The sequence below is a fragment of the Papio anubis genome, chromosome 6 (genome assembly GCF_008728515.1).
Source record: "Papio anubis isolate 15944 chromosome 6, Panubis1.0, whole genome shotgun sequence".
Lineage (NCBI taxonomy): Eukaryota > Metazoa > Chordata > Mammalia > Primates > Cercopithecidae > Papio > Papio anubis.
In genome coordinates, this window is record NC_044981.1 from 22,080,450 (window position 1) to 22,101,066 (window position 20,617).

The 20,617-nt window shown below is 37.8% G+C and overlaps 1 long non-coding RNA gene across 26 annotated transcripts in view; it reads left to right on the forward strand.

Moving 5' to 3' along the window:
- LOC110743051 overlaps positions 1-20,617 on the forward strand; it is a 553,234-nt gene that overhangs the window by 403,927 nt on the left and 128,690 nt on the right. For 24 of the 26 annotated variants that reach the window (XR_004184220.1, XR_004184216.1, XR_004184225.1 and 21 more), the window contains one exon: positions 15,729-15,864. The exons of the other annotated variants lie outside the window; for them this stretch is intronic. This is a non-coding gene — a long non-coding RNA (uncharacterized LOC110743051). The remainder of the gene's footprint in view (positions 1-15,728; positions 15,865-20,617) is intronic. 26 annotated transcript variants of the gene reach the window in all.

A 20,617-nucleotide genomic window follows, 5' to 3' on the forward strand; every position in this document is an offset into this window, starting at 1 on the left:
TTCATCTCTAGAATGGAGATAAGAGAATCATCCTCAGAGTTTTTTTTTTTTTTTAATAAACTTTTAATTTTTAAGTAGTTTTAGATTTACAGATATGTAGCAAAAATAGGAAGAGTGTAGTCTTACATCCCTTGCCTGGTTTCTTTTATTGTTACTTTATTATGTATGCTTGTCAAAACTAAAAATTCAACATTGGGACTTTCCTATTAAATAACTCCACAGTTTGGAGTATTTTTTTTTTTTTTTTTGATCTTTATATTTCACTAGCTCTTCCCTAACGTCCTTTTTCTGTTCCAAGGTCATACTGGATACCATACTGCATTTAGTAGTCATGTCTCTTTAGATGGCTCTGAACTATGAGGTTTTTTTCAGCCTTTCCTTGTTTTAATGAGCTTAACAGTTTTGAGGAGTGCTGGTCAGATATTTTGTAGAACGTCCTTCGATTGGGATTTATCTCATGATTGGACTTGGTTATGGGTTTTTGAGAGGAAGACCACAGAGGTGAAGCACCATTCTCCACCATCATATCAAGAGTACCTATGATCACCATGACCTATCACTATAGATGTTGACCTTGATCACCTGGCTGAGGTCATAGTGCCAAGTCTCTTCACTGCAAACTTGCCTTCCCCCAACTTCTTTCCATACTGCACTCTTTGGAATGAAATTACTAAGCACATGTCATAGGGTTATTTTAAGGTTTAAGTGAGATGATGAAGCTTGTGGCATAAAACCCAGTGCTTTAGAAAACACTCATGAATGTCAGTTGCTACTGTAGTTGCTGCCTTTGCACTAGTCCCTTTCAATACATGAAAGCTAGTATTCTTTAGAGCTGCTTTCTCATAATTATACAGTTCTCAGGCATTTACTGGTATTGATCAGAAAGTAAAAATAACAAAAAAGAGTGCTCACACACCTTTCAAATGAGATGCCTGTATACAAAGTCACTCTAGGATGGGAGGATATGAATTCTCTCAAAGTTTACCATGGAGAGACTCTGCTAAACTGGGATTATCAGCCTCTGGTCCTGTTTCATGTGATGGAGTCAGTCATTGATGACAGAGATGGTGGGTTCTGGTTAGTCTTGGGCATGAGAGGGAGAAAGAAAGTTTAATTTAGGAGCTGAGCCTGAAAGATTGGTGAGGTGTTTTTTTTTGTTTTTTTTTTTTGTTTGTTTGTTTTTCACCCTGGTGATAGCTTTTGGGTAGAATTTTGAGTTCTTACTGGAATAAACTATCTTCAGCACTTCTCTGTGAAACGAAGGGCTTGTTCTGGGACCTGAAGTGCTTCAAACCCTATGCAGTTGTTGCCAGAGTGGCCGTCTGAACCTGGATAATAGAGCTTGGAGTTCTATGTGACCATGTCTGTTGGAATAAATAAGAACAGCTGGTTGCTTGTACAGATACTGTTGGCATGAATTTTTTATTTAAGTCTCTCCATGTATCTAGTAAACAGTAAGCACTATTCTAACATTACTAAAAGCTTCCTTAGTCTCCCACCAATAAATTTCTTTCACTCTTCCTCATTAAAAGTTCAGGGTATAGGGCGAGGTTAATGTACCAGAGAAGGAATGGTAGAGAAGTATTTCTGAGCTGGAGAAAATAAGGTTCTTCTTCTGTGTCTCTTTTCCCATTTGACCTTCTAGCTTCTCTCTAAGATAACATATTTTTTTTGGACTATTTCTTGGGAAAGCAAAGATTTATACAGATACTCTTTTGCTGTTTCGTATGTACTAAGTGAAGAGAGACTTATTTGAGTTAAAATGGAATACTCTGTCCCTGAATGCTTAATGGGAAAAAAAGTTTGCATTTGTGTTAAGGGGTAGGTGAGTGATAAAATATTCTCTTGGTTTCTTTTAAGTAACTAGCAAGGAAACTCTTCTATGTATCTTTATGAATTTCTGTCTCAATAAGTTTACTAGAGACTAAACACTCCTTCACTGTCCTATAGAGAACCAGAGATGTACTTAAAGAACACAGATGATGTCGCCCATTCATTTTTTCCATTTTTTTTTCTTTATGTTTCTGTTTTGAGACAGAGTCTTGCTCTGTCACCCAGGCTGGAGTGCAGTGGCATGATCTCAGCTCACCACAACCTCTGCCTCCTGGGTTCAAGCAATTTTCCTGCCTCCACCTCCCAAGTAGCTGGGACTACAGGTGTGCTACACCATGCCCAGCTAATTTTTGTATTTTTAGTAGAGAATAGGTTTTGCCAGGCTGGTCTCAAACTCGAGGGCTCTGATCTGCTAGCCTCGGCCTCCCAGAGTGTGGGATTATAGGCCTGAGCCACCACACCCAGCCTGTTGTTATCACTGTTTTTAAAAGCAGAAAGAAATTTCCAGCTTAACCTGCCATATTAACCCTGGGGTGCTAAGAAGTGAGACCTATCAGAGACACTTGGCCCCACTGCTCTGTTATTTCTTTTGTCAAGGAGACATTGAGTTCCCTGCACTGGGCGCTAGGAATGTAAGAAAGAAGAAGATAAGATCTGTGTGCCTTAGGAATCAAATGATAGTCTTTATGTGCTCTGGTATGGGTGTGTTTGTGTGTGTGTGTGTGTGTGTGTGTGTTTCTTTCAAGCCTTTGTGAGACTCTTGTGGTCATTAGGGAGGCTCACAGATATCCTGATGGCCTTCCTTGGGGATACTCAGTACAGTTGTACTTTCTTGCCTCCTTTAAGTCTAGGCATGACCATGAAAGTGGCTTGCCATGAAATGTGGCAGAGGTCACATGTATCACTTCCCAGATGAAGCTTTAAGAGTCGCCGTGTGATTTGCTTCACCCCCTTCCCCCTACATTGGTTGAAGCACAGGCCAAGAGAGAGCCTACACAGTCTGGTCCCGTGATGAGGGGCTGTGATGGAAAGACCTCCCGACCGAGGTAGAACATGTCATGTAAGCAAGAAGTAAGCTTCAGTTACTACAAGTCGTGGGGATTTAGGTAGAGGTGGTGTGTTCCCACAGCATTATCCAGCCTGTCCTAAGTAATGCAGTCAGCATTCTTATCTCTTTAGGGTTATAGGAATTAAGGCCTCAACGTTGGGCTGTGGAGGGGATGTTCACAGTTGTGATGGTGGCAGCAGCGGTGGAAAATCTATACTTGTGGTAGTTATTGATGCACAAAAAATTGGGCATCATTTTTTAGGGGTGTGACCTACATTTCAGTATCGTTAAATACCTATAGGGAAATTACATCCCTTCTGACACTGTATGTCTAATTGTCAGTGAGTATCTTTATATAATGAAGCATAGTTCTAAAGAAGGAAAAAAACCCAAAGTATGTACACACGCGCACTTGCACACACACACACGCACACACACACACACGCACACACACACACCCCCTGTAATTTATTCTCCCAAGAATTATATGAGAGATTTTAATGTTGGACTACTGGTTAAGTGCCAGGAAGAATTTCTTGGGTGGATATAATGCTTAATTTATATTTGGGGAATTTCCACTGCTAAATCAGTGCTTGTAAAGTTTAAAAAGAAAAGAGGGGGAGGGTTGGAGAAGGCGACCAAAAAAAAAAGAGCCCAGGGATGTGGTTGACAATATTCCTTTTAATTTAAAGCCACCTGAAGGCTTCAGCTGAATAATAAAGTAATTCCCATATGGTTTCCGTTCTTTCAGTGTTAGAACCTCTGAAAGGCAGTCTACTTTTAGCCTTGGCTTCTGCGTGCCTCTTTGTCAGGCTGAAATGCTTCCCGTCTGCTTGCTCTGGTAGGAAATGGAACCAAAGCTGACTGCTCTGGGGGAAGAGTTCCCAGGCTTTGCTTTCTATTTGGCAAACGTGGCTCTTGTGGTGGGAGGCACTTCTCCTCCAGGGCACTCTTGACTCTCTGACAGACAGGACCAGCTCTGAAGGTGGCTGCAGCTTTCATTAATGCCAGAGCTCGTTATAGGCACTTTTCTCCCTCCCTTACAATTCTATTTACAATAAACTTTCCCTCAAAGGAAAAACCCAGGATTCATTTGTGTTTCGTTGTTTTCCCTGGAAAGAAGTTTTTGTAACCCTCGGACTCTTTAGAAGGGAAAACATCCAGTAAGTCCTGGAATCTGACTGCAGAGTTATTTTTGAGTATTTGGACTTTCATTAATTCAAATTCCACCAAAAAACTTTTCTCTTTTTCCTGCCCTATGTAAGTTTACTTTCCCCCCTGTGTTCCTATGAGTTCGTGAAATACTTAGGAAGTATATGAAAAATGTTTCAGAAACACAGTTGTGTTATGTGATGCTTACCAAGAATCCTGCTGAAGTAAGTGAAAAGACATTCCCTCTCCATACGCCTTCTTTTTCTCCCCTTCTCTCTCCTAACTTTCTGTGTTCAGAGTCAATACAAAGGCCCTTCATTCTAATGTTAATTTTAAAAATAGCTAGTTTTCTTCTGAGGTAAACTTAGGGAAAGTGTATGTATTTGGAGATATATATCTCCATATATACATACATATATATCCATATATATACACACATACATATATATGTATTTATTTATTTACATTTGGAGCTCAAGTTTTTCATTTTATTTTTTAAACAGGTTGAATTAAACTAGTTCAGGACTGGAAACCCATGATGACCACTTGCTGTGGGTTGTACGATCACTATTCTGGCTTGAATTTTTGAACTTCTACAGCAACATCATTAAAGTGCCATGAGATAACTTTGCTGTTGCTCAAAAAGAAACTCTTTAGGAAGTCAGAAAACAGGAATTCCGGTGCTACTTTATGGTGATAATGTCACTATTTAACATCTGTACCTTTTTATCCATTTAAAAAATGAGATCAATGGTGCTGGCCTTTCTACTTTTCATGTAGTTGCAAAATCATTTCTTCAGGCAAGGACAATCAAAATAATATGAATAACATGGCCTGACTATTTGGAAGAAAAGTCCTGCAAAAGTATAGGCTGATGGAAGCAGAGGAAGAACATTTTATATTGAAGAACAAAAGAATTTCAAAAGAAATGGTGTTACCAGCTCTTTCAGTTGACCAGACAAGTACTAAGTGTTTGGGACTTGTTCCCATCCCAACAAAGCCAGCGTTTTGAGGAGGCCTCTCTGGCACGGTCATTGCATCAGCCAGTTTCCTCTCCATCTGAAATGAGAAAGTACATGTTAAGCACAGAGGCACTCTAAAGATGAGCTCATACCAAAATACGCCTTCATAAGCCTCCCAAGTCACTTGTGGGATACAATGTCAGAATGAACATGATCTTATCTGGCCTGTAAATTAAATGACACATTTTCTGTCCTTGCACAATGTGTCCCTAAGTGGTGCTTCATGTGAGTTTCTAGAGATGCCTTCTGTAAACTAGACTAACATGCACATGTGCTTTTTCTTGATCTTTAATTGTTCATTACTAATGTACGGACTTTGCATCAAATATAAAGGAATCTCAACAGTCTCAATCAAGAGAAATGTCTCTATGTCTTATAATTTTCCTCAGTAGAAATTTTTAATGATACTACTTTTTAAAAAGCTCTCCTTCTGGTGTCCTTGGGTAATTTTACATAGTGTATTTAAAAATCTGCTTCATGAGTTGAAGATACAGGCACTGTATCCTTTTCTCTAGCTCTCTGCACCTTTCTACTTTCCAACATATGTAAACTGTACATTTACTTCCTATTTCTAAGGTTGTTAGTAATGCTATTCTGTAACCATTATGAAATCTCTCATAGTTCCTATTCAGCTTGATAGTAAAAATTGAAAGCCAGTAAGCAGTGTTTATGCTATATATGCAAATACTTTTCAACAAAGGGCCAGTTGGGATGCTCTGATTACATACTTTTCTTTTCCAATTTCTTGACCCCTGTGTCTCTCTGTGAAAGGGGTCAAATGCAAGAGGCCAAATGAAGATTCTTTATTTAATTTTATCACTGATTGAAACCATACAACATTTAGTTTGCTTCAAACTTGACCTATAACCTTCTTGTATAATTTCTTAACCCTCAAGTTTTTGATCTTTGTTTTTTCTTGCTGGGAGAAGAAATACAAGCCTTAAAAAAAGGAATTCTCTGTCTAGATTCAATGTTGTTTTCTGTCATTAAACTTTTCGGATTTCTTTTCATCTCAGTGTTCTCAAATGTCATAATGATGTTTGGGGCTTATTAATCCTGAATGGTACTTAGAGTAATCTGGAAACTACTCCTCCCTTTGGCCCTGAGCCTTTTCTCGCATTGTTTTGATGTGTTTTCCCTAGGTTTTCTCTGGTCTTTCTTAATGGGACTCCTATCAGTCAGATATTGCGTCCCCTGACTTGAGCCTCTGCGTCTCTTCTCTGTCCTTCATATTTGTCATCTTTCTGTCTTTGTCCTTATGATCTGGAAGATTTTGACTCTATCTTCTAATCCTTTCACTAATGTTTTTCAGCAATCAAAATTTTGATTTCTTACCATTTGACCCAGGAATCTCACTACTGGGTATATACACAAAGGAACAGAAATCATTCTATTATGAAAATACATACATGTGTATGTTCATTGCAGCACTATTCACAACAGCAAAGACATGGAATCAACCCAAATGCCCATTAATGGCAGACTGGATAAAGAAAATGTGGACATATATACCATGGAATACTATGCAGCCATAAAAAGGAATGAGATCATGTCCTTTGCAGGGACATGGATAGAGCTGGAAGCCATTATCCTCAGCAAACTAATGCAGGAACAGAAAATGAAACACCATATGTTCTCAATTGTAAGTGAGAGCTGAACAATGAAAACACATGGATACAGGGAGGTGAAATACACACACTGGGGCCTGTCAGGGTGGCAATAGGGGGAGGGAGAACACCCAGAAAAACAGCTAATGTATGCTGGGCTTAATACCTAGGTGATGGGTTGATAGGTGCAGCAAACCACCATGGCATATGTTTACCTGTGTAACAAACCTGCACATCCTGCTCATGTATCCCAGAACTTAAAATAAAATAATTTTGATTTCTAAGAGCTCATTCTTGATTCCCTTATCTTTTTGACATGTGTGCTGAAGTACATTAAAACACTGGTATAAAACACTAGCACAATGCCAGGAATTGATCTTTTATAAAGATCTACATAGTAAATTCGAAATTCCTGTGGGTATTTGAAGAGACATCTAGAAATACCCTCCAGTGTCATAATCTGACCACTTAGGAAAACCATCTCAGTTACTGACTGGTTATCTGATTTGACTTGTACATTACAAATAATGAGTACTGACCAACAGCCAAACACAGAGAGATGAAAAGCATGCAGTTGTGGCCCTCAAGGAGTTTACGGTCTAGTTTTAAAAAAAGACAACATCAGAAAATAAGAATTAAATATGTCAAATTATACAGTATGGAGTCTTAAGCCAAAGAATATATGTTGTTGTTGTTGTTAGTTAAGATAGACTTTTTTTTACAATATCTTTTTTCCATATTTTGGATTTTTTACTTATAAAGAGATATAGAGAGTCAAATTGTTGGATGAAGACTATTTGCTGTGGAGATATATGTCTATATTCCTTTTAGACTGCCATACACTGTCAAGCACAAGACCAAATTTACCAAAATTTAACTCACAATAAGAAAAAATGAAACCACTGAGTAGCTTATTTGTGAAAATAGAATTTCGTCATTTTAATTTGGATTATTTAATTACTATTATGTTGCTTTTTATCATTCATTGCCATTGATATAAAAATCATAATATACTTACGTGCAAAAGATATTGTTTGTTTTCTCCTCCTGCTCTTCTTCCTGTCCATCTTCTCCTTCTCCAACATCTTCAGTCTGATTGTCCAATACTACAGGTATATAAATATAACAAGTCCAACTTGTGTCTGAATATTTTCTATACATTTTCTGCTCAGTACTATGACCACATGGGATTGTTTCCTGGAGCGTGGTTTGATGTATATTATATATACTACTGTCTAGAGGCAAGGTGGTATTGGGTTATTTAATTAATAAATTAATTAAGGCCACCTGTTCTTAGATGGTAAGAAATGTAAATGTGGCTTGTTGTGTTAGGACTTGAATTGGAGAGCAGAGGGCAGTTGTTGATACTATTAAACTTTTTTTTTCCTGAGTGCTAATTTCTATGACTTGTTTAAAGGCTATCTTGATGTGGAATGGGAGAACCATGTATGTGGACTTTGGATTCTTAACCTGGCATCAGAGCAGGCCTTAATTGAATTGACTGGTCACAGCACTACTTCTGTTTTGAAAGCTCTCTACAAAAATATACAAAGTTTAACAACTTCATTCAAAGGGAACAATAATTGGCCCTCCTTACTATATCTGTTTTCATCCTAAAATTCTTCTTCAATTTTGAAATGTGGCTGTCAGTATATTTTGGCTCAAGAAAACTCAAGAAGAAATATTGTACCACTTAGAAGTTGGCATTATATCGGTCAGTTTCTCATCAATGAAAAGTTTTATTTCTTGTGTGAACTAGTCCTGAAAACGTAAATGTGTGTTACTTGATATTTAGAATAAAGCTATCTGAATAGAGTTTCCAGGGTTAGAAATGAGGCTGCAGATAGAGTAGCAGAACAAAGACTCCCTGTGGCTCAGTGTTGATAGTTGGCCTGTTATGCTATAATATTTATATTTTTATCATATTTAAAATGTATACTTTTGGGTTTTTTTTTTTTTTTTTGAGGCAGAGTCTCGCTCTATGGTCTAGGCCCGAGTGCAGCGGCATGATCTCAACTCACTGTAACCTCCGTCTCCCGGGCCCAAGCTATCCTCCTACCTCAGCTTCCTGAGTAGATGGGACTACAGGCATGCACCACTACTTACAGATAATTTTTTTTTTTTTTTTTGGTAGAGGTGGGTTTTTGCCATGTTGCCCAGGCTCCTGGGCTGATGTGATCCTCCTGCCTCAGTCTCCCAAAGTGATTACAGGTGTGAGCCACTGTGCCTAGCCTTAAAATGTACACTTAAGAGATAAAAATAACTTTATCTATTTGATCCAGTGAAATTACCCTAAGCTTTCAGGTAATTAACCTTTAAACACTTTGCCGATGTCAAAGCCCAAGGTGAAGGCATTTTCTTGAATATTATGGTATTGCCTCTGGTGGTTAAGAGTTCTTTGTTGCTGACAAAGGCATGGAGATGAATTTAATTTTAGTTTTACTTTTTAGAAAAAGAAAAATAGAAGCATTTGTTCAGGTACAGTATAAACGTAGAATATACATATATATATATATTTTTTTTTCACGCAAACACACACACATGAAATATTTCTTTGTTTAAAGCAATCAATACAACATAGGACTCCCAAACTTTGTGTAAACATGTTCCTGTACTATATGAAACTTCCTATCTCAGTATTTGTAGTATGATGTTGATAAATTGCATTTTTTTTTTTTTTTTTTCTGATTGGTGGTAATAAATGACAGTGATTTATCACTTAACTTTTCAGGTGAGCTCAAACAGTTGCCTAGACTGATAAGCAACTAAAGTATTTAACAGAAAAGCGGACCTTTCTGTTTTCCCAGAAGCGTATGTCCAGATATTCGCAATAGGATATGAAGAAGGGGAAGGAAAATTGTAAAAGGGTTGTTCTGAGAGCAGTCCTTGCAGTCAGAACTGCAATAAGAGCTCGTCTTCGTGCCTGGCTGTGTGTCTGCTCTGTCAGCAGCATTAGAGTCTTGATCTTTATCCAGTTACTGCTGCTGATGTCTACATTTTCATTTACCTTGACTGCCATTTAATCATAATAATAATAAGACGACAAATGATTAAGGCAGAACTAGGAGTGTAGCCGAGAACGCATGTCTCGTTATATGTCTATCACATCTCCTATGACATCTATGATGGGACATAGTCTTAATTTTACCAAGCCAGATTCCTAATTTTTGGTTTCCTAATTTTTTCTAGCTTCTAATAAGTTTTTGGAATTATGAAAATGATGAAAACTCTGAAGTCTCATTTCTAGAAGTTGTTCATTTTCAAACTGTGTTCTAAGGAGTCTTAAGGACAGAGTTGCCTCTGATGCCATGGAGAACAGGGGTCAGAGAAAGGGAAGGTAACATCTCTCTGGGTTCCTCAGGAAAAGAAGACTTTATCAAAGACCTCTATTTATATATTGGAGTTCCGTAAGATTTCTTATAGAAAAAATACCTTTTGAATGAAATTTGAAGACCAGTGGTCTAAGCCATCATAACTGCGGAAATGTCTTCCTTTCTCCAGTATCCCCAGCTTGGACAGTGGTTTTGCCCCCATCGTGTACAACACTTTTCCAAAAAGCCTTTCAACATTAATTATGGCTGGAGCTGACTACTTTCCTCAGACCACCATGCTTCTCCTAATACAATAAATGTTTTTCTTGCTGGGCAGGTGGATGATTGGGTTGATGAATGGATGCATAGGGATGGGCAGGAAAGAAGAGAGAGAGGGCATGCATTTATCTCCATGTGTCTGATCCTCTTATGTCCAGGCATATATATTTTTTAATTATTTGATTATATTTCTTATCACTTAGTGTAGGAACCATATCTTGCCCGCATTTTTTCTAGCTCATATGTGGTTAGAGAAACAGTGAACTGCCTACTCACTCTTTCATGTATTTTGGGGGCCAGATATCCTTCTAGGTGCTAAGGATACAGCAGCAAGCAAAACAGACAAAAATACCTGTTCTCGTGGAGTTTCTTTCTAGTTGGAGGAAAAAGAGTAAACAGAGAAATGAATTTTGTGGTAGGCCAGTTACTGATTGGTGCTACAGAGAAATACAAAGCAGCAAAGGGGAGGAGGCAGCTATTTTGTATACAGCAATCACTGATACTTGCACAAGGACCTGAAGGAGGTGAGGGAGGGGACCTGGGAGCCATAAGGACAAAGACTTTGAAGTAGGTGCTTGTTTGGCGTATTCTGGGACCAGCAAGGAGACCACCTGGGGCAGGGCAGGAAGAGCCAGAAGCTGATTGCTATGTCTGACTATTTTTCCTTGTTCACTCTAAGCTGGGAAGCCAGTCACAAAGTTTAAGCAGAGCAAAGACATGATCTGACTTAAAAGAACCACTCTTACTTTAGTGTTAACCATAGACCGGGCATCAGAAACATTTTTATGTAAAGGTCCAGACAGTAAATATTTTAGGCCTTACAGACTGTATGATCTCTTTCACAACTACTCAACTCTGCATTTTAGTACAGAAGCAGCCATAGACAATATGGAAGTGAAAGGCTATGGCTGTGTTCCAATTAAACTTTATTTTTTATAAAGCAGGTGTCAGGCTGGATTTGGTTCCCATGCCATAGTTTGCCAACCACTAAACTAGACTATTTGCCAAGTGGTTTTGAATTGTGGCTATGAGTGGGTAATTATTTTGTCTGTATCACTTGTCAACCAAAACACACCCAAAACAGGCTACCATCTATTGATAATTTTTATGTGTAATGCTCTATTTACACAACTCATCTGTTATCACCTCAAAGCCATAGATGTAATTTAATAAATTGATGCTTTTAAAAGACTTGTCTATTAGAAGGAAAGTTAGCCATTCATAGGTTCTTCATATCCAAGTTTCTATATCACTTTGAGGAATGGAATATCCAGGACAAGGACTGTGTTCCCTGTAGTGATTGTTGTGAGCTCTGCTTACTCTTCTCTACTTTTTTCTCCGACTGGGCTAGCCCAGTGCAGTCCAAGAGAAATGTAACATGGGTCTCAAGTGCAAACCATATCAAGAAATTCAAAACTTCTAGGAGCCACATAAAAAATGCAAAAAGAAACAAGGGAAATTAATTTTAATAATGTTTGTTTAAACCAAAATATATCAGTAGGTCATCAATATAAAATTACTGAGATATTTTACATTCCTTATCTTGTACGAAGTCTGAATTCTGGTGTGTATTTTGCAATTTAGACTAGTCACATGTCAAGCCCTCACTCCATTGCCACATGTAGCTCTTGGCAGAGATCTACAGGATTGGAGAGGGCTCAGAATTTGGCCTTCCCTGATGAATGGCCTTTTGTAAAAACAGTAGCAACCCTAATAACCCAGCAATAATCTTTAAGCTAATTTGTGAAACTAATTTACTTTTTCTTTGAAAGAGATTACAGGTATGGACCACTTTACAAGCGCTGAGATTATTATTATTATTGCTGTGTCCTCCAGTTACTCAGCAATGATGAACAGCAAAGTATGATATAAGGAGGACTTCTAATATTCAACAGAGTTTTCTTTTCTTGGCTTCATTCAAGTTTCTTCTTCTTCTTCTTTTTTTTTTTTCGTGATGGAGTTTCGCTCTGTCACCCAGGCTGGAGTGCAATGGTACAATCTTGGCTCACTGCAACCTCCACCTCCTGGGTTCAAGCAATTCTCCTGCCTCAGCATCCCGAGGAGCTGGGATTACAGGTGCCCACCATGCCCAGCTAATTTTTTTCTATTTTTCATAGAGATGGGGTTTCACCATGTTGGCCAAGCTGGTCTTAAACTTGTGACCTCAGGTGATCCACCCGCCTCAGCCTCCCAAAGTGCTGGGATTACAGGTGTGAGCCACCGTGCCCGGCCTAAATTTCTCATGTGCTTGCTAGGTAACTGGTTACAAATATAAACATTGCAAAATTAGCTCACTAGTGTTTCTCTCACCCTCGGCTCCAGCTCAGTAACTGGCTCTGAAGTCATTTGGCAAAACTTTAGAACTACACAGATCGCACCTTCTCCCCCTTCAAGGGGGATATATGTGCTCTATTGGTTGTTTTCAATGTGAAACAGGACTCAGAGGTCGTGGCCACTGAAGGCCCAACCTTCAAATACAGCTTAGTAATATCCATTTTGCACAATTTAAAGAAATATATGTATGTTCACTAATCTATAACTCATCCCCCCAAGACAGAATTATCTGGAATTTGCATAAGAAACTGTTTATATAAACTGCAAAACACCTATATTTGAAATGATTTTTAATAGAATTTAAATTCTAAGAAATTAAATTCTTTTTTTCTATTCTTTGAGAAAGAGTCTTGCTCTGTCAGCCTGGTTGGAGTGCAGTGGCACGATCCTGGCTCACTGCCACCTAAACTGCCTGGGCTCAGGCAATCCTCCCATCCAGGCTCACAAGTAGTAGCTGGGACTACAGGCACATGTCACCATACCTAAATAATTTTTTAAAAAATTAATTTTTTGCGTGTGGAGACAGGGTCTCACAATGTTACCTAGGCTAGTCTGGAACTCCTGGGCTCAGGTACTCCTCCCACCTCAGCCTCCCAAAATGCTGGAACTACAGGCATGAGCTACCATGCCCAGTCTCTACAAAAAACTTTTTAAAAAAATTAGCCAGGCATGGCGGTATGTGCCTGTAATCCTAGCTATGCGGGAGGCTGGGGTTGGAGGATAGCTTGAGCCTTGGAGGTGGAGGCTGCAGTGAGCCATGATCATACAGCTGTACTCCAGCCTGGGTGACAGGGTGAGACCCTGTCTCCAGAAAAAAAAAGGAAAAAGAAATTAAAGTATAAGACAACCTAGAGTTTGAGAGTTGGGAAACAGCAGGGCCATAAATAAGATGCTACAGAGCCATTTGAGTAAAAGTTTTGAGACACTTGCAGCACTGTAGCAGGGCTACTCCAAAGTCGTGTAACACTACTAAAAGCAGCACCAGTGCCAGACACTGCTGTTTTGGCTTTATCACTCCCAGGGGTTCTCATGCCTTTGTGGGAGTGTCCAGTGGTGTTCACGGGGACCCTGACACAAAAAACTGGCCATAGGATCTAATGTCGGAGGCGATGATCAGAGCTGGGAAAATTTGAGTTATCGTGAAGTTTCTCTAACTACATCTGATTCCACCACGGGATTGGTCGTGGGTATCTTGGAGGTACACACATACTCAGGTCTTGCTCAGTTAATTACTTTCAGGCACAACCAGGCCATTCAAATAGTAATTGAGTTATAAGTTACTATTTTATAAATCCCTTTCTAAGTCTTTGTAGATTTATAGATTCAGTCTTCACCATTAAATTTGACCATAAGCCAAGTAATTTCAATTTCTTTAAGAAGAGAGTTTGGCAGATGTTAAAATAGAAGGAAAAACCTGATTTTATGGAATTTCTTGAAAGAGAACATTTTTGAATCCAGTCAAAAGGAAAAAAAAAGGTATGATTTATAGTCACATAGTATAACAGCAACAAGAAATAATTCCTCTGGCTAGATGTTACCTCCTCTGGCTAGGGCACTTTTAAAAATGCTTTCTGTAGAACTTATTTAATTCTCACAGTCATATGAGATAGGTATTGCTCTTTTCCTCATTGTGCAGTGAAATAAACTGATTCCAAAGGGTTTCCTAACTTGCCCAAGGTTATACAGCTAGTAACTGGTAAAGCTGGGATTTGAGCCCAAACAGCTCACTCTGGAGTTCCTCCCTTTAATCACCACACTAAGTAAATATCCATGTCCATGATGAATGGATACCTGAAAAGCATTTTACAGATCAAATCATATTAAGCACCGAATGGGTTTAAAACATAATGTGATCCCCTAGTGAGTCCTTGTGACATCAGTGGGACATTATTAGCTTAAAATTTAATAGTTTTAAAAATGCAGATTTAGGCTGGGTGCAGTGGCTCACGCCTGCAATCCCAGCACTTTGGGAGACCGAGGCGGGCGGAACCCGAGGTCAGGTGATCGAGACCATCCTGGCTAACATGGTGAAACTCCATCTCTGCTAAAAATACAAAAAATTAGCCGGGCATGGTGGCGGGCGCCTGTAGTCCCAGCTACTCGGGAGGCTGAGGCAGGAGAATGGCGTGAACCCGGGAGGCGGAGCTTGTAGTGAGGCAAGATCATGCCACTGCACTCCAGCCTGGGCACCAGAGTGAAACTCCATCTCAAAAAAAAAAAAAATGCAGATTAAAAAAAATCAGATTCACCTAAAATGGAGATCATTTATAGAAAGAAAAAAACACAAAGGTCTTCTGTTGAACTGTTCAAGAACTATGTACTGTATAATAATATGGCAGGATATTTGGTTCCTAACTCAGAGTTGATAGTTCAGAATTAAATTTTGGCCTATGTCTTGCTTTTTAGCTTTTTAAGCTATTCTGACACTGCCATAGACATGCCCATCTGATAGATGAGAAATTCAGGTGTAGAAAGACTTGCAGAAATCTTACGAGATGCTCTTTCTTTGTTCCTGTTCTCTTTCTCTGAACCAGCTCCTAACTTACATCTTTGTAGTCCCACCATTAATCTCTGACCTTCTGGGCTCAATTTTTTGCCGTTAGTCTTACCCATGTTTCAAACTTTGTTTTCCCTAAGTAACTCTTGCTGTCTGGGTAGGACAGCATGAGTCCTGTCCCATAAAACCCAGCCTGCATCTACTTTCTTGGACGTCTTTTTTTAAAAGAAAATATGCTAGTGGAGCGTGTTATTTAGAATGCCTTTTTCTTAGAGATTTCTCTGGAGGTTTATGTGGGCTAATGGCTCCCCACCCACTTGACTTTTTGCCCATTACATTATATGTTTCTTCCAAGGAACAAAAATATAACTCTCTTTCTCTGACAGCATGAGGGACATTCTCTTGCTGTTGCTCTCCAGGAAAAATCTCATAATCTAACTAGACAAACCCTTGCTGAAAAATTAGACCAAATGGCATTTGTAAACTCCAAGGAAAGCATTTTTCTTCTGTGAAGTATTCCCTAGCTGGAAGTGTTAGAAACTTTACATATACTGATACCAGTTAGGTTTATGGAAAAAATGAAAAGCTATAAACAGCTGGATACACTGTCAAAACTGAACCCTGTCAACTTAATTTTTTCCCTAGCTCTGTATTCTAAGAACCTGGAAACACTCTTTACTCACACTATTAAGATGATTGAGAAAAATGGATGGATAGAGTTTGTTTGTTAAAAGAAAAACTGGATGACTACCTAGCTGTCTCACTCCTTTTTGCTCTATTGGTAAGTTCAAATGAAGGAAATAGTATTAGAAAATATATGTTGGGATTGTGTGCCTTTATCCTCTTTCTCACACTGTATTCATACATAACAAAGTCAATGCATGGTTTGTCTGTATGCCTGATATGATTGGTGTTTGTTTTATTTTATTTTTGACTCATAATCTAAACCCATTACACAATGCAATATTTCATCTTGAGAAATACATATGATCTGCTTTTTTTGGGTTACCAGGGAACCATAAAGAAACTAGAGATCTATGTTGTTTACCTGTTTTCAGCATCAGATAAAATAAAAATGTTAGATCTTTTTTGGGTAATTCATACTGCACCAATGTGACTTTCTTTATAGGGTTCTTTTATTTAATTGGCACTCCACTATCTAATTTATTTGAAGAAACTTCTCATGCCTTGTATATGACGAAGAACTACTAGTGAAGAAATAAGCATAGCCAATAACTTATTTAACATACTTATAGGTTCTTAGTAAATACAGTTACATAAATAAAATGTTGAGACAAAAATGGGCTGGAGTGAATGAGTCCTGATCTATAGTTGATATTAAATGTAACTAACTTCACTGTCTAATGTGCCTTCTTCTTTTTAAGAATGAGATTAGTGGCATGTCTAAAATTGGATTTTGGTTCTAATACATTAAAAAAAAAAAAAAAACAACTTCCTTGTCTTGAAAAATCAACTAGTGACCAGTAGAGATGCTTGCTCAGTTTATGAGTGCCATGTATTAAGGGAGTTTTGAAGTGATATTTATCTGTACAACTTCAAATCTACCATGACATTCTGTGGTAGACTAAAAACTTTAGAGCTAAATATACCTGATGTTTGTACATGACATATAGCTGCATGTCCTTGGGTAAGTTATTTAATTTCTCTCAACCCTAAATTTTGACTGTTTAAAGTAGGTTTTATGTAATTTGAAGTGTTGTTATAAACAGTGACGATAATAAAATATCTTACGCAGTTCCTGGTTTGCAATGATTATTAAAAGGTACTTGTGGCCTAATTGGTTTTACTGGTAAATTCTAGCAAACATTTAAGGAAGAAACAACACTAATATGCAAATCTTTCAGAAAATAGAGGAGGTAGGAACATGTCATTTTATGTAGCCATCATAAACTTGATTCAAAAAAATAAGTTTTAATAATAGATATCTTAAGAAAATATGAAATGGAATGTAGCAATGCATAAAATTGGGATTTATCCATGGAATGCAAAGTTAAATGCTTAAAGACTAACCTGTGTAATTCACCAGAGCCACACAATAGAGGAGACAAAATATATGATAGTTTAAATAATATAGAAAAATTATTTGACAAAAGGGAACATCTATTTATGATAAAAACTTGAAGCAAATGTGCAATGGTAAGGAATGTCAATCTGTTAAGTGAATATATGAAAAATCTACAACTAACATTATATTTAATAGGGAAATACTGAATGTTTTCTCCCTAAGATTTATAACTAGGTAAGGATGCCCACTCTCAGCTCTTTTAATTATCATTGTGTTGGAGATCATAGCTAGTGCAATAGGATACGAAAATGAAATAAAAGAAATACAGATTGAAAAAGGAGCAATAAAACTGTCTGTTTGCAGATGATATGGTTGATGGCACAGTATGTCCTAATGACTCTACAAAACAACTATGAGGAATAGTAAATGAATTTGGCAAGGTTGCAGGATATATTGTTGATATGCAAATTCAAATGTATTTTTAGATGCTAGTACAAATAAGTGGAAAAATAATTTTTAAATTCCACTTACATTATCATGATGAAACACAAAATACTCAGGAATACCTTTAACAAAATACATGCAAGGATGTGAGGGTGATCTGGCTGTGACATCTGTCACCCCATTGATCACCAAGGTTGATTTGGCTGATCTGGATGGCCAGGCGGGTGTCCCCTACCTCCCTTACTGCTCCGTGTGTATCCTTCCTGAAGCTGCACACTTGATCGAAGAGGAAGGCCACCCCCGATATACAGGAGGACCTGTCTTCGGTGAAGAGTATATTAGTAGCTGTGCTCCCCTGCTAGAACCTCCAAACAGGCTCTCAAAATGCATGCAAAACCTCTATGCCAAACACTATAACACATTGCTGAAAGTAATGAAAGACAACCTAAATATCTAGAAAGAGATGCCATGCTTATTGATTAGAAATCTCAATAATGTTGAGATGTCTGTTATTTCCAGATTGATCTATAAAGTCAGTGTAATCACTTATAAAGCCTACCAGGCTGTTTTATTTATTCTGCAGGAAAACTGGGCCAGGTACAATGGCTCATCCCTGTAATCCCGGCACTTTGGGAGGTCTAAGCAGGTGGATCACTTTAGCCCTGCAGTTCAAGACCAGCCTGAGCAACATGGCTGAAACCCATATCTCTACCAAAATTACAAAAAATTAGCTGGGCGTGGTGGTACACACCTGTAGTCCCAGCCATTCAGGAGGCTGAGGTAGGAGGATCACTTGAGCCCATGTGATTGAGGCTGCAGTGAGCTGTGATCATATCACTGCACTCTAGCCTGGGTGGTAGAGTGATACCCTGTCAAAAAACAAAAAAACCTGAAAAACTAGACTTAAAGTTGAACTTGAGCTAATCAGAAGGCATTGTTAAGAAATTTACAGAATATATATACGACAAAGGGTTAGTATCCAGAATATATAGCACTCTAAAACTCGTAACAAAAAGATGATTCAATAAAAAAGAGGCCAAAGACTCAGGTAAGGAAGATGAAAAATGCTCAATTTTATTAATTATCAAGGGAATGCAAATTAAACCATGATGAGAGACATCCACTAGAATGGCTAAATTTAAAAAGACCGACAGCAAATATTGGTCAGGATGTGGAGCAACTGGAACGTTTATGTTTTTAGTGAGTGTGTATAATTGTGCGGCCACTATGGATAAAAGCCTAGAAATTTCTTATAAAGCTAAATACAAACCTACTCTGGAACCTACAATTTTACTTCTAGATATTTTCCAAAGAGAAATAAAAAAATATATCTACAAAAGTCTATAGGAATATTTACAACAGTTTTATTTAGAATAGCCAAAAGTGAGAGTGGATGAACTATGGGATTCCTAAGTGGACTACTTGCCAGCTATGCCAATGAAGAAACTACACATTCATGCAACAATATCAATGAATCCCCCAAACTTTTATTCTGCATGAAAACCCTTATACAAACGAATACCTACTGTATGTTTCCATTTCTATGAAGTGCTTGAACAGGTAGAACTAAGTTTTGATGAAAATATATCAGAACAGAAGGGATTGCAGCAGGGATTTACCAGGAAGGGGCATGAAATTTTGGAGGTGATAGTGATGTTCAGTATCTTGATGGAGGTTTTTGTTATACAAGTGTATGTATTTGCTAGAGCTTATTGAGTGGTATACATTTTGTATATTTCACTGTATGTAAAATTTGCATATAAAATACTGTAAAGCATTGCAGCATTTAGGGGTAAAGTGTACTGATGTTTGCAACTGACTTTGAAATGAATCAAAAAGTAAAATAAATTGATTAAGAGAGGGATGTGAAGATGCATAGGTGTATATATAACCATATGTCAATGATAGAATTTAGGTGGAGGGAAAAATGGGCTTACATTGCATAATTATTTTAACTTTTCTGTGTGTGTGAAAATTTTTGTAATAAAATATTGTGATAAGCAATTATTTTTATGTTCTAACCTTCAAGGGTAGAAATGATCTTGCTTACAGGTGAAGACGGCATTGAAATTCAATCCCTCAAAATCCAAAGTTGTCAAATAATAGAGCTAGTATTAAAATTCAGGTGGCTTTAATCCTACAATCCATATCCTTCCTGTGTTGCGGCACAAATTTCCAAATCCAAACACCCAGAGACCTTTGGTTAAAATAGGAAGTGAACATGAAACCTCTGCTTTGCTTTGAACCCCAGTGATGACTCTCCAGTTTCTTAATCAACTGACCTTTCCTTAAACAAAAATTATTCTTGAGGGAAGAAATGCTAGTAGTCAGATTGTTGAGCAAGCATTTACTAAATATCCATAAAAGAAGATAAATACTGAGATGAAGTAAAGTATAAGTCAGTTTCTCAAAGAATTATTTTTCTTCCTAAGCTCAGGTGCTGATAATTCTAGATGCAAAAATAAAAGGCCAAGTGTCTTAGAATCATAAGCTCATGACTATGTGTCTTTTTTTCTTCGCCTTTCCAGGCAGAAATTCATCAAAGTCTTGCAGATGATGAGTGTGTATCCTGTTCCTAAGATCATTACAGGGCAGGCTTAGAGCAGTGTGTGGCAGTGGAAAGAGTCTGGGGCTGGGTATGTGAGACCGGGCCTCTAATTGCAGTTCCTGTGACTTTGTACAACTCCTTTAACCTCTCTCAGCATCATTCTTCGATCCTGCTTTCCTTATTAGTGTGAGGATAAAAATAAAGCAAATTTCAAACTTGAAAGAGAGTTAAAAGATAATCAAACCCAACCTCCTCATTTTATTAGTGAGAAAACGAGCTTCGCTCAAGGAAACTGAGCCGGATAGAAGCAAAAAGTGATTTTTTTAAACCTGATTTAGAGGTTAGTGTAATTGCTTCATCACAATGATCTCTAGTCAATAGCTATGGATATACTTCAAGGATGTAGATACTATAGGAATGCAAAATATTGATATTTCTTTATTAGATTGTGTAAATGTGGTATGCACATTTTTACTTAGAAAGTATGTCTTTTGAATTACATATATTAATATTTTT